This window comes from Typopeltis vanoorti, chromosome 24, assembly GCF_054136105.1.
Source record: "Typopeltis vanoorti isolate ZY-2024b chromosome 24, IOZ_Tvanoo_1.0, whole genome shotgun sequence".
Classification (NCBI taxonomy): domain Eukaryota; kingdom Metazoa; phylum Arthropoda; class Arachnida; order Uropygi; family Thelyphonidae; genus Typopeltis; species Typopeltis vanoorti.
In genome coordinates, this window is record NC_143572.1 from 84,878,223 (window position 1) to 84,890,520 (window position 12,298).

Consider the following 12,298-nt stretch of genomic DNA (forward strand, 5'->3'; position numbering starts at 1 on the left):
GATGAGAAGAACTGAAGCAATAGATGGACAATCCATTGGAGAAATATTATCCATTGAGATCCTTCTAAATTGCACCCTTGTATTACTTAGGTACCAAGCACAGAACCAATAACCACAGCATAGAGGGATAGGGATCTTGTTACGAAGAAGTCAAGTGTGCTTGCAAACTGAATAGGGTTGCCAGGTACTATTGTAGGAAGAATAGCGATCTGAGATAGGTCATTGCTGATGACAAACACCTCAGCATCCTTTTCTGATTGATCGATGAAACAGAAGAGATGATACCAATATGAATTTTCTACTTTGAAATACCAAACAAGGATGACCTTACTACTGCAATATTTTAACTGCAGAAAGTTCAGTTTTAGACAGAGATAGCTGAAGAGGTTAAAGTGTTTGATGGAGTTTGGAGAGCAACAAAATAGCATATGAAAAGGGCAGGTTGGTTTGGTAGAGAAACCTTGAGCCAATGAATTTCAATTATGGTATTTATTTTTATGTATAGTGGTGAAGCGATTAATTTCGCTGTCTTGGAAGTGCCGATATTCGAAATGGAAGGTCTTGAAGAAGCTGGTGATGTAAATAATTGGACTTTCATTTTTAATCTTCGGGATGGTCCGAAACTTCATCATTTACCAGTGCATATCCCATGGGTAGGATGCCGAACAAGAAATCATTTTCCCCATTACTCGAACTATAGCGAAACAGACCGTCAAAATTCATGAAAAGAAGGGCAAACAATTGTGAGTTGTTTATGGAAATTCTTTACATAAATAATCTTTATATAATTTGCGATTATAGCATTTTTCGACATGGGATGAAATTCTCGACATACGTGCAAGTAAGAAATTACATCCGCTTGTTTATTACATTGTTCTGCACAACATCTATGCAATCGAACAAAACCCAAAGAAATGTGATTTTACTGCAGATCTCAAAAATTCTTCCACAAAAATATTTCAAAAACCAAAAGCAAAACATAAATGCAAACATAAAAATAACATTAAAAATCCAATCAAATAACCTAACACTAATTCTTACAAAAAAAAATTCTTTCAAATAGCAGTATAAACGGTGATGCGATGTCCACTTGCTGTCATGGAAATCAAAACAGAACTTTTCATACAAGAACCCCATAGGCAAACTACTCATGGCACAGGTCTTTTTGCCCCGAGGCGTCACTTTTGCATTTACCAGAACTAACATACTATGGCACACAATAAAGCCTTGAATATCAACAAGGTCATTTTATATTATATTACTGTTCTTCAACCGATTGAAATAAATCCGACAGGTGTAGCTATGCGTGACACCTATCGGAGAAACAATTCGATGTCATTTGTTCAGTAGTGTACTGAAGTCCTCAATTTGAACACTAGGTGGCGAAGTATCAGTAAGTATCCTCCCAATTCACTTATTCTTAAGTTGCTTAATTACGAATTAATAAGTAAATTTTGATTTGTCATATACCTTATCACTACAAGGTGATATAACTGATAATTTTGTGCCTTTTATAGTATCCAAGTAGTCAATGAAAAAGATCTACAACCGGAGAATTGCCCTAACTTTCCGACCTACGTACATGGCGGGTGCTAATCTTAGGAAATAGCGATACGCCGCAAAGTATGCGAGGAACTAGCCGATGAGAACAAGACTTTATAAGGTTAGTAAACTCTAATTGTAACAAATATCATTTTTACTGCGCAAAACTAAGTAAAATCAGTACAAAAAATTATCAGAAGACAGAAACCTGATCAATGTATTACATGAAAATTTAGCGATCAACCAAGCTCCCAAGTGTCAAGTCCTTTGTCTAAATCGGTACACATTCCTCTGCTTAACAGCGGTCGCCCGCAAATGTGTCACTCAGCTCTGACTCCAATGCAGCTACGGAATCGTATTAAATTTCAAAATTAATAGTTAAGAAAGTGCATATCATGCACTTTCTTAACTGTTAGTTATGACAGCGCAACCAAACAAAATTATGAGTGATGGGCACATTTTGAACAATTCCATTTATAAAATCGGACTCTTTCCTTCCAAACGGTCATTTCATTAAAAAGTGAGTCTACTGGAAATCGCAGCTTACGCATATATTTGCGTGAGTGGATACATCGTCTCCGATGGCAACCGGATGTGACTCACCGGTAATAAGGGGCCGAAAAGGAAGTTTCGCATTGAAGGACTAGGTAACGCACAGTTCTGCCAGTCGGAGAGGAGGATAACGGGTCGCTACTCGATTGCAGATTCAAGGAGTTAATTTTCCTTATCAGGAATTATACTACATGTTTCTTTATTATGCAACCATGTAGACGGCATAGATTTCTCATTTTTAACTCTTTCAAATTTTTTCTTGATACTTTAAAATGGTGCAAACTGTAGAAGAGCAAGAAAGAATTTCTTACAATGAGCTTTAACAGTGCAATCCGCTTGATGGTGATAATTTTGCATTTTTTTTTTTTTTTTTCTAATATGCTTGTTTCTTTTTCTAGTTTTCCACTGTTGCTTCCTTTTGACACTGTTGGAAGAGTGGAAGGGTTATAGTTAAGAAGATAAAAAAATAAAAAATCAGGTGTAATTGAAGGAAACTACGAATAACACACTCACGTCACCATGGCTCATGAGTGACTTAGGTGCGTTCATTACGTTATTTTCTTATTCTTCACGCGTTCGGAATAAAGTGTTGCGACGAAGATTTCATCTTCTTTTATGGTAACTTTTTCTACCACTTTGTTTTTCTTTTACTCTTTGGTTTCCAAATGTAGACTTGCTTTATTATTCTTTCTTCACTGTACTTGTTCAATCCATTTTATCCTTTGGGTTGAAAGTCAATTGTTTATTGCTTGTATTTAATATTGTTTTCTTATGTCTGTATTTTTTATTTTATCTAGGCTTGTTTTGTTTACTATTTTTCTTAATATATTCATTTCACCTGTGTTTGACATTTGGCTTGTTTTCGTAGTGTCTCGTCTTGTTTCCGCATTATATGTCATAATAGGCCTGATTACTGCTTCATAAATACTTTTTCAAGCATCCTGATATTATTGCAGCTTTTTCATCTTGTTCTCCGACTTCGGGATGTGGCCTTCTTTCGCAGTTCAGTTGTATACTTAAATACTTGTAATGTGTTATTTGTTCTATAATAGTACCTTCCAATTCTAATTTACATCTTTGTGGTTCTTGTGATATTGTCATACATTTTGTTTTGGTTTTTGATATCTTCATATTATATAATCTTGCTGCTTTATTAAATGCAAGTAGTAATGTTTCTAATTGGATTTAATTTTCTTATTTTCTGCAATTAATATTACATCATCTGCATAACATATAGTTCTTATTATTCTATTTTTATTTCCACTCCCGTATTTTTTAAGTTTTTATTTTAATCCATCCATTATCATGTTAAATAATATTTGGCTTAAGGAGTCTCCTTGTCTAATGCCATTATTAATTTGTATTTCTTTACTTGTTTTTCCTTGTGTTTTTATTTTATAAAACTATTGTTATCTTATATTTCTTTAATTATTTGTGTTATGTTTTCTGATACTTTTCTTCTCTACAGTATTGTTGTGTCCCATTTTACGATTTTTATTCTATCAAGTATTTTCCTCTTATCTATGTTCTTCTATTATCTATGCGCGAGATATCACCAAAACTTATACTAATATCTAAGTTATTTCTCCCCTTAGTACCCCTAATATTTGTATTTATACTGCGCCTTTTGGGATATTTAGCTTAAGATATTATATACAAAAACAAGGAGAAAGAACTCAAATACTTCGGAAAGTGTAACTATATTGCAGTCGTGACACTTTATCTCGTTTCTTAACATTAATTTCCCATGCGATTAGGTTCATAATTTTTCAAGTGGTGCATTGGACAGCAATTTCAGACAACTCTTTTATCATTGAACAAAGGTTTATTAAATTCCTTAACGTGGTACAATTCAATTTTTGTGATTACTCAGTTTAATGCTAAACTAAATACTTAAATACTAACATTAGCTTATTACAAGTAATTAGGCTATGATCCTATAATGAGTATTATGATCATGCCGCCATAACAATTCAACACATAAATTCACTTGACATGGACAAATAAGATTAATTCACACTATTTAACTATTCAAACTTAGATTAACTAAACCCTTTTCTGCACTAACACACAACTATAACATTTTAACTTTCTAATACATTACAATAGACATGCAAAATTCTCAGGACACTTAATTATTCACATAACATTAACACTGGCCAGCTTACTTTTAATATATTGTCAGATACTAAAGTCCTAGTATAAATTTTCCTTAGTCACTTCCACAGTTCCCTATTAGAATAATGATACTTATCACAGACAAATTTTTGTTAACATTAGATATATTTTACAGTACCTTTCTTTCTTGGGTTTTTCATATGGGCCTTTACCTTCTTCTGATTGAACTAGCTTGGTGTAACTTCTCCAATAATCTGCTACTCCTACGTTCCTTTTTGAGTTGAACTATGCTTAGACACACTCTGAATCATCTATATATTGGCTGTGCACTTCGCCACGTGGATATCGATATCTCTACAGCTCCGTTTTTCGTAGTTGTCACTGAAGTTGGAACACAAAGAATATACTTTCTTTTCCTCGACTATATGGCATTCTTCGCTTCTCACATAGGAAATATGGAACCGAAATTCCGCTCACTTTCGTTTCCGTGTTGTGAAGTGGAGATATAACCCCTATCTCACCACTCAGGAAAACACCATGAAATCCATACGAAAGAGCTCACGAAGGGCTATCCTGGAACAGAATCAAAACCAAAAAAGCCCCATGTGTGGGGGGGGGGTTTCCAACCCTTTTATACCTGTTCTCCTAACAGCACTTTTTCTAACTTCTTTTCTCTGCCCCTACTTGTTTTTACTTCACCGACCAATTAGGGTGGCATTTTTCTGCCAAACGTCCTTTGATCGGCAAGCCCGTAACAATGTCTTGATCCGGAAATCGGCCCTGAGCGATAGTCTGTTGTTTTCCTTTGCTAGCCTCTAATTTAATCCCCTTTCCAAAATTTTTCTAGGAATTTACTTAATAACTTAATCTCTAGCCTCTCATATACCATCTCTTATGACTAATCCTTTTCTGTCTTATTTAGTTAAATTTTCTCATTTAAATCATATCGCAATATTAATATATTCTTTCTTTTGTTAGTTAGTTTAACAAAAATCTTTATTTTTTTACATATTTTATTGGATGCAAGAATCTTTCTTTTTCTTTTAATTAATTCAACTATTATCTTTTATGCAGTGTTTTTAATTTATTTTATTTATTCTTCATGTTACACCATGATAACTGAGAATTTTACATTCTTAAGATATCAGGGTGTAACAATATATCTATTACATCTTGAATTCATATTCTATGAAATGCACTTCCAGGTTTATAAAGCATATAAATAATTTTGTATTATATTCTATCATTTTCTCGATCAGTTGTTGAATTATAAATATTGCATCTGTACAATCTATTTTCTCTAAATCCTTGTTGTTCATCTAATAGATTAATTTCCTTTGTTATTTTATTATTTAGAATTCATGATAGTAATTTTAACGAAGCATTTAATAAATTTATCCATCTATAATTTCCTGCATACCTGTTAGTCCCACAGACCAACAGATATGCAGCAGAAAAATGGCAAGCCAGCTACATTAATTGCCTAAACTCTTTAAAGATGAATTGGCCAGCAAATAGAAGCAGAAATAATGCTACAATGTAATGGAGAGCCAACACACCTAACTGAAGTCTACATAGAATAGGCAAGAAGACAGCTATGTGGAATGCAAACAGCATTTATAATATTTCAACCATCAACATGAGAACATTGCATAAACCTGATAAATTAAAACTGATTGAGAGAGAACTAGAACTGTTCAAATGGGAAATAGTTGGAGTTGCAGAGACCCACTGGACCAAGGGAAAAATCAACATAAAAAATGCAACCTTATTTTACTCAGGAAAGAAAGATAACCATCACAGAGAAGGTGTGGCACTAATCATTAAAAAAAATGGTTCCTAAACTCAATAGTTGAGGTAAGAGAAATTTCCTCTGGAATCATTTCCCTAAGATCCAAAGCAAAAGAAAGAGGAATATTCATAAAAAATAATAGGTTTATACCCTAATCCAATCACATGAAGAGGTGAAATATAGTCAATTTCTTGAAAAACTTCAAAGAGAAATAAGGCAAACAAGTACCAGAGATATCCTGATTATTATGGGAAATTTTAATTCAAAGATTGCTCAGTACGCTGAAGATAAATTACAAGTAATGGGAAAATTTGGTCATGGATAGATGAATGAAAGAGAAGAGGACTTGATTAATTTTTGCAAAATAAATCAACTGTTAATCACAAATACCGTATTCCAACACAGGCCACAACACAAATACACTTGGACATCACCATAACCATTAAATCAGAAATTGTATGGACTATATAATCAATAATAAGAAATGGAGACATTCCTTCTAAAATATCAAAACATTAAAAAAAGATTGAACCACATTAAAAAAAAAAAAACCATCAAAAACAAAAGGAGATAGACCTCAAAACTAAATGATAGTTTGACCAGATCTAACTGTCACAGATCATTGGGAAAAAAAAATTAAATAATCTCTTATATACAGTCCCAGAGTCTTGGAAAAAAGGTAAAGAAATTATTAAAGAAACAGCAACAAATATCTGTACACCACAGATTTTGGACTTATGCGAGAGAATAAGAATATCCAAAACTAACCTCTTAAAAGAAGATAATGAAAAAAATAGAATATTATACAAAAATTTGAAAAAAGAAATCAACAAAAATCATCACATACTTAGAGGAAAAAGCAGGATTGTGTGAAACATGACTCAAGACATTTGAGATAGTTAAAGAGATAAGCAGAACATACTCACCCAACCCAGTTTCAATATTTCAACAAGATGGAACCACTACAAGCAGCATTGAAGCAATAAAAGAAATATGGACTAATCATTTTAAAGAAACATTTGCAGCTGAAGAAAACTTAGATCAAGGTGCCTTCAACTGTGAAGAAACTTCTGACACAAAAGACATCCTAAATGAAGAAATACGTAAAGCAATCAAACAAATGAAAAATGATAAAGCACCAGCCATAGATAACAATCAAAAGAACTTCTAGAAAAAGGGGAGAAAGCATAATAAATTACCTAAGGAAACTATTCAACAAAATACTATAGAAAGGAAATTTACCAACAGAATGGAAAACAGGCCAAATCATAACCATCCACAAAAAAAAAAGGAATGCCAGATCCTGCATTAACTACAGACTTATCACCCTTTTAAGCCAGTGCTATAAAATATTCATCAGGATTCTTCAAAACAGAGTTAAACATTCCCATGAAGAACAGATAGAAGAAGAGTAAATGGGATTTAGAAATAGCAGAAGCACAATTGATGCAATTTTCACATTAAACAGATTTCCAGATCTTATTTGAGACAAAAATAAAAACTCTACTGTTGTTTTATCAACTTCAGACAATCTTTTGACTCAATAAACAGAAGCAAACTTATTAAAATGCTATAAACAGTGGGTTTGACAAATGCCTATTAATTTGTATCAAGAATTACTATTCCAAAACACAAACAATAGTGAAATACAAATACATAGAAACAGATAAAATAGCAATTTAAAAAAGAGTTATGCATGGCTATCCATTATCACCATATTTATTCAACCTGTACCTAAAAAGAAGTAGTAGATGAAGGCATAGTGGTAAATGGAAGAAATATTACACATTTAAAGTATGCTGATGATATCTTAAGAAAAAAAGAAATGGATAAACTCAATGCTTTTGAAATGAAATGTCTAAGAAAAAGCAATAGAACAAACTGGACAGGGAAAAATAATGAAAAGTTCAGAGAAGAACTTAACTTTAAAGAAACAATAACTACTGCACTAAAAAGAGCCAATTAAGCTGGTTTGGACATGTTACAAGAATGAACCCAGAAAAGCTATCAAACATATTATTAAATGGTAGAAGGAAGACCAAGAAAGAAATGGATTGACAACATTAAAGAAAGCACCCACTTAAACTCCATAATAGAACTTCATAAAAAGACAGCAGCCAAAGAAATGGCAAAGATTCGTCTCTGAGGAACTCAACTCACCACGAGCAGAAGAGAATATAATTTTCTGTTTGTGATTTTTTTTTTTTTTTTTTTTAATGTCCTTTCTTAAATATGAATGTTAATATAACTTTTTTTTTCATTCTACAGGAATCTCCTTTTTTATATTAATCTCTGTTGGGTTTATTTTTTCTTGGTTTGTTTGTATACCTAGTTCTACTTTTATTTCAACTATTTATTTATAAAGGTTTTAAAATAATTTTCTAATTCTTCTATTTCTACTTTTAGTATTGGGATATATTCAGCTTCTTCTTTCTTTTGTGTATTAATACATCTCCACATTTGTTTCTGTATACCATATAAATCATATTCAAATTCTTTTGTATATAATTCTCAAAATTGATTTTTACTTTCTATTTTCTTTTGATTAACTTTATTACTTAGTTTCTTTGATTATTCCAATTATCGGTTGTTTACATTTATAGATATTTTTGTTTTGTTTTTTTTTTCCTTTGTTAAACCATGGAGGCCATATTCTTTAATATTTTTCTTTTTCTTTTAACCCTAATACTTTTATTGCTATTTCAGTTAAATTTGTATTAAAAATCTTCCAATTATCTTCTACATGTCACTGCTTAGTGAGTTATCTTGGGACTTTTATTTTAATCTATTGTAGTATACTGTTTGTGCTGATTTTCTTTAAATTTTATTTTCACCCATTGCTTGTGAATTTTTAGTTTACATAGTAACTTATGTTCACTTCCAATTTCTTTTGATGTTAACACTCTTACGTGTTCTATTTCTGGTGGGTGTATTACTTTATTGCATATAATATAATCTATTATTGATTTCTATCCTCTTGTGTTTTAAAATGTTATTTTATGCTGATAAAATGTGTTCTTTATTTTTAACTTTTATTTGCACAGAATTGTATCACTGTTCCTGGATTATTGACTCTTCATTAAATCTTTGCATAATTCCATGTATTGGTATTTTTCCTATTATTATTTTTAAGTGTCCCATTATAATTAATTATTCATTTGGTTTTATTTCTTTACTGTTTATTGTAGATCCTCATAAAAAGATTGTTTTTTTTATTATTTTCTTCTTCTGGAGCAAATATTGTAATTATATTTATCCCTATCTGTTTTTATCTCGACTATTAATATTAACTCTTTATGTATTCCTAATCCAACTCCAGCTTCAGCTGTATTTTGTTTTTTTACCCTGCTGTACATAAATATATAGTCGTATATGTTCATTATTCCATTTCCTTTTTTTGTTTGTTTGTTTGTTTCTGTTATGCTGCATATTTCAATGTTTCTTTTGGATTTTTCTTGATTAAGTTCTTCCTCTTTTCCATTAATTGCTCTTACATTCATTGCTGCTAGTTTTATTATTCCGTATCATATTCTTTTCCTTTTCTGTTTCTGATCAATATCCAATTTTCTCATCCGATTCATATTTATCATGTGTCTCTAACAATATTGTTTTACATCCAATGACAGTTGCTAGCCCAATCACCAGATGCCTCCCAACTGAGCCGGGAATATTGATGAAGCCTTCATGCCTAGGGTGATCCTTTTGGAAGACAAAGTTTCCGACATACTTCACCTACATCACCCATTCGAAAGCAGCAACCCTCTTTAGTGTTGATTCAACTGTTTATGACATCCTAATCCAGCAAAATCTGGATACAATGCATGCTCTGTTGAAAGAGCAGGTATAAGAAGTGCAGTGTGGAAGTCATGTTCATTTAAACTTGCGATAAACCTACAAGCTGAAGAGAATTCGCGATTATCGCTGCATCTCATTTGCCAATAACAAGAAATGCAATTCCTCGTTCCATGCTGGGTAACTGGACTTTTACTTATATAGGATAGACAAAAAATATACAAATTATTTTTGCTCATTCCTTTTATTATACAATATTTAATGCCAGGACAAAATAAGAGATCCTTGCATACTTTATTAACTTGAATATTGGATTACCTTGAAAATATGTCATTTTTATTTTTATGTGCTAATTTTGTCTAGTTGACAATACATTGTATTTGTTCTCGAAGAACGTAATTCAAGATAATTATATAAAGTAAATTATTTTAAAAAAAAAAATTGGTTGTCAACTTTCCAGATTATGTTATTTTTTTGTATATATTGTATACAAAAAAATAACAATTGTATATTTTTTTTGGCAAAAGTGGCAACCTTCATTAGGGTTGTGTCAACTGTTTGACATTTGTTTCATTAGAAGTTGAGTTATAGGGTCAACAGTGACAGTGTGTTTTGACGAACAGTCGGTCATCAAGATATTCATGACGTATGCGACGCATTCTGGCTATCAATCACTTCAAAAATTCAAGATAAAAGTCATCATTGACCGATTGACCAGGCTGAATGAATTGTTTGTGAATAATGCCCTTTGAATCATAGAAACAAATCAGCATTGTCTTTACCTTTGATTTCTCCAAACGATTTTTTTTCAGATACCCCTTTTCTAGTGGTCTTCACTCAGCACTCTGGAGCATTGTTTTGGGCTCGTACTCAAAATACCACATTTTTTCACCAGTAACAATTGTTTCAAGGAAGTTACTCCTTACGAGCGGTTTTAATGAGATCCTTGCAGTGTTCAATTCTATACATTTTTTGGTCATCGGTGAACTTGTGGGGAATAAATCGCGATTTCAATTCACGATGGCCCAAACTCGGTCAAAATGCTGTGCACAGTTGATTTTGCAATCCCCAGTTTATTTTCAATCAATCTCACGGACAATTTCTTTGATGAAATTATGCAATTTTTGGATTTATCTTTGCTCACTCCAGTTTTTGGACGACACGGATTTTCGATGGCCTCAAGCATCTCGCGACCACTTTGCAATCGCTTAAACCACTCGTAAACTTTGAGTATGGGATAAGTATTCTTCACTGTATGCTTTTTGAAGCATTTAATGAGTTTCGGTAAACTTTTACCAAGTTTAACACAAACGTCATTTGCAGCTCTCTGTTTGAAACTCATTTTCCGACCGTTTGTCAAAGAAAAACTGTCACTCTTGGCACTATAACTCGGCTTCAAATGAAACAAATGTCATAAACAGTTGAATCAACACTAAAGAGGGTTGCTGCTTTCGACAAGAAAAATATGGAACAGGTCGCTCCACTAGTTTCTACTATTTTCGAAAAGTTCGGTTTCTTTTTGGACAGAGGTTGTAGATAATAATACGGAAATCTTTAATCATATCAAATGTGAAGTGAACATTCTGTTGTTGTTATCTTGTCCTTTGAAGAATCTTAGATGTTTCCGTGTGCTCCTTGTACTGCTTTGGCTATGTCGATGATTTTGTTTGTATAGAGCTGTTGTTCAGGAATAGGATCTATTTCTTTCAAGTCTGCTGTAATTGCTGGACAGGTAAAGATGTGAGTGGATGTCAGTTCAATATTGGGGCTGTTGTTGCAGTTTCTGTATGTTCTCGTATCATCTATATTGATCTTCATTCCTCTATAATGTCCTTTTCATAGTCTTGCTATCGTGGTGTCTATCTTTCTGTCAGCACTGATTTCGGGAATTTGATGTTGCTCTGATTTCAGTGGAATTAGTTTAGCTTTTGCTAGTGCATTGGCATCACCAAGAGTTATCATGTGAGTTTCTTGGTTTAGTTTCTCTGGCCTCTTTTGCTAATTTATCAGCTGCTTCATTGTAATCAATATTTACATGAGCAGAAATCCATTGTAAAATGCAACTTTTGTGAACATTCTGTGAAAAGTATATAATACATTTGATACGATTAAAGATTTCCATATTATTACCTACACCCTCTGTCCAAAAAGGAACCGAATATTTCGAAAATAGAAGAAACTAGTGGAGAGACCTGTTGTATCTTTCGTTGCGCCAACCTTCTTTAGTGTTGATTCAACTGTTTATGACATTTGATTCATTAGAAGTAGAGTTATAGGTATGAAATTAGAGCAAAGTAGATATTTATAATTCATTTACAATGAGCGGGATGTGGGGGGGAGTGGTTGGAATACTTCAAAACAAACAAAATTTTAATCAACTGCATATAGGATGTGTACGTCTCATAATTTCTTCGTATACCTATTTTTCTTGCTTTCACACACGCAATGTTATTTTACAATGGTAAAGAAATGCCATTTTTGTTATTGAAATGGGCACTAGAA

General features: G+C 32.5%; 1 protein-coding gene across 1 annotated transcript in view; it reads left to right on the plus strand.

Moving 5' to 3' along the window:
• Window positions 1-1,528: 1,528 nt before the first annotated feature.
• LOC150093511 (uncharacterized) overlaps window positions 1,529-12,298 on the plus strand; it is a 43,639-nt gene continuing 32,869 nt past the window's right edge. The window contains exon 1 of the mRNA XM_090414020.1: window positions 1,529-1,663. The gene's annotated coding sequence lies outside the window, so the exon portion shown is untranslated. The remainder of the gene's footprint in view (window positions 1,664-12,298) is intronic.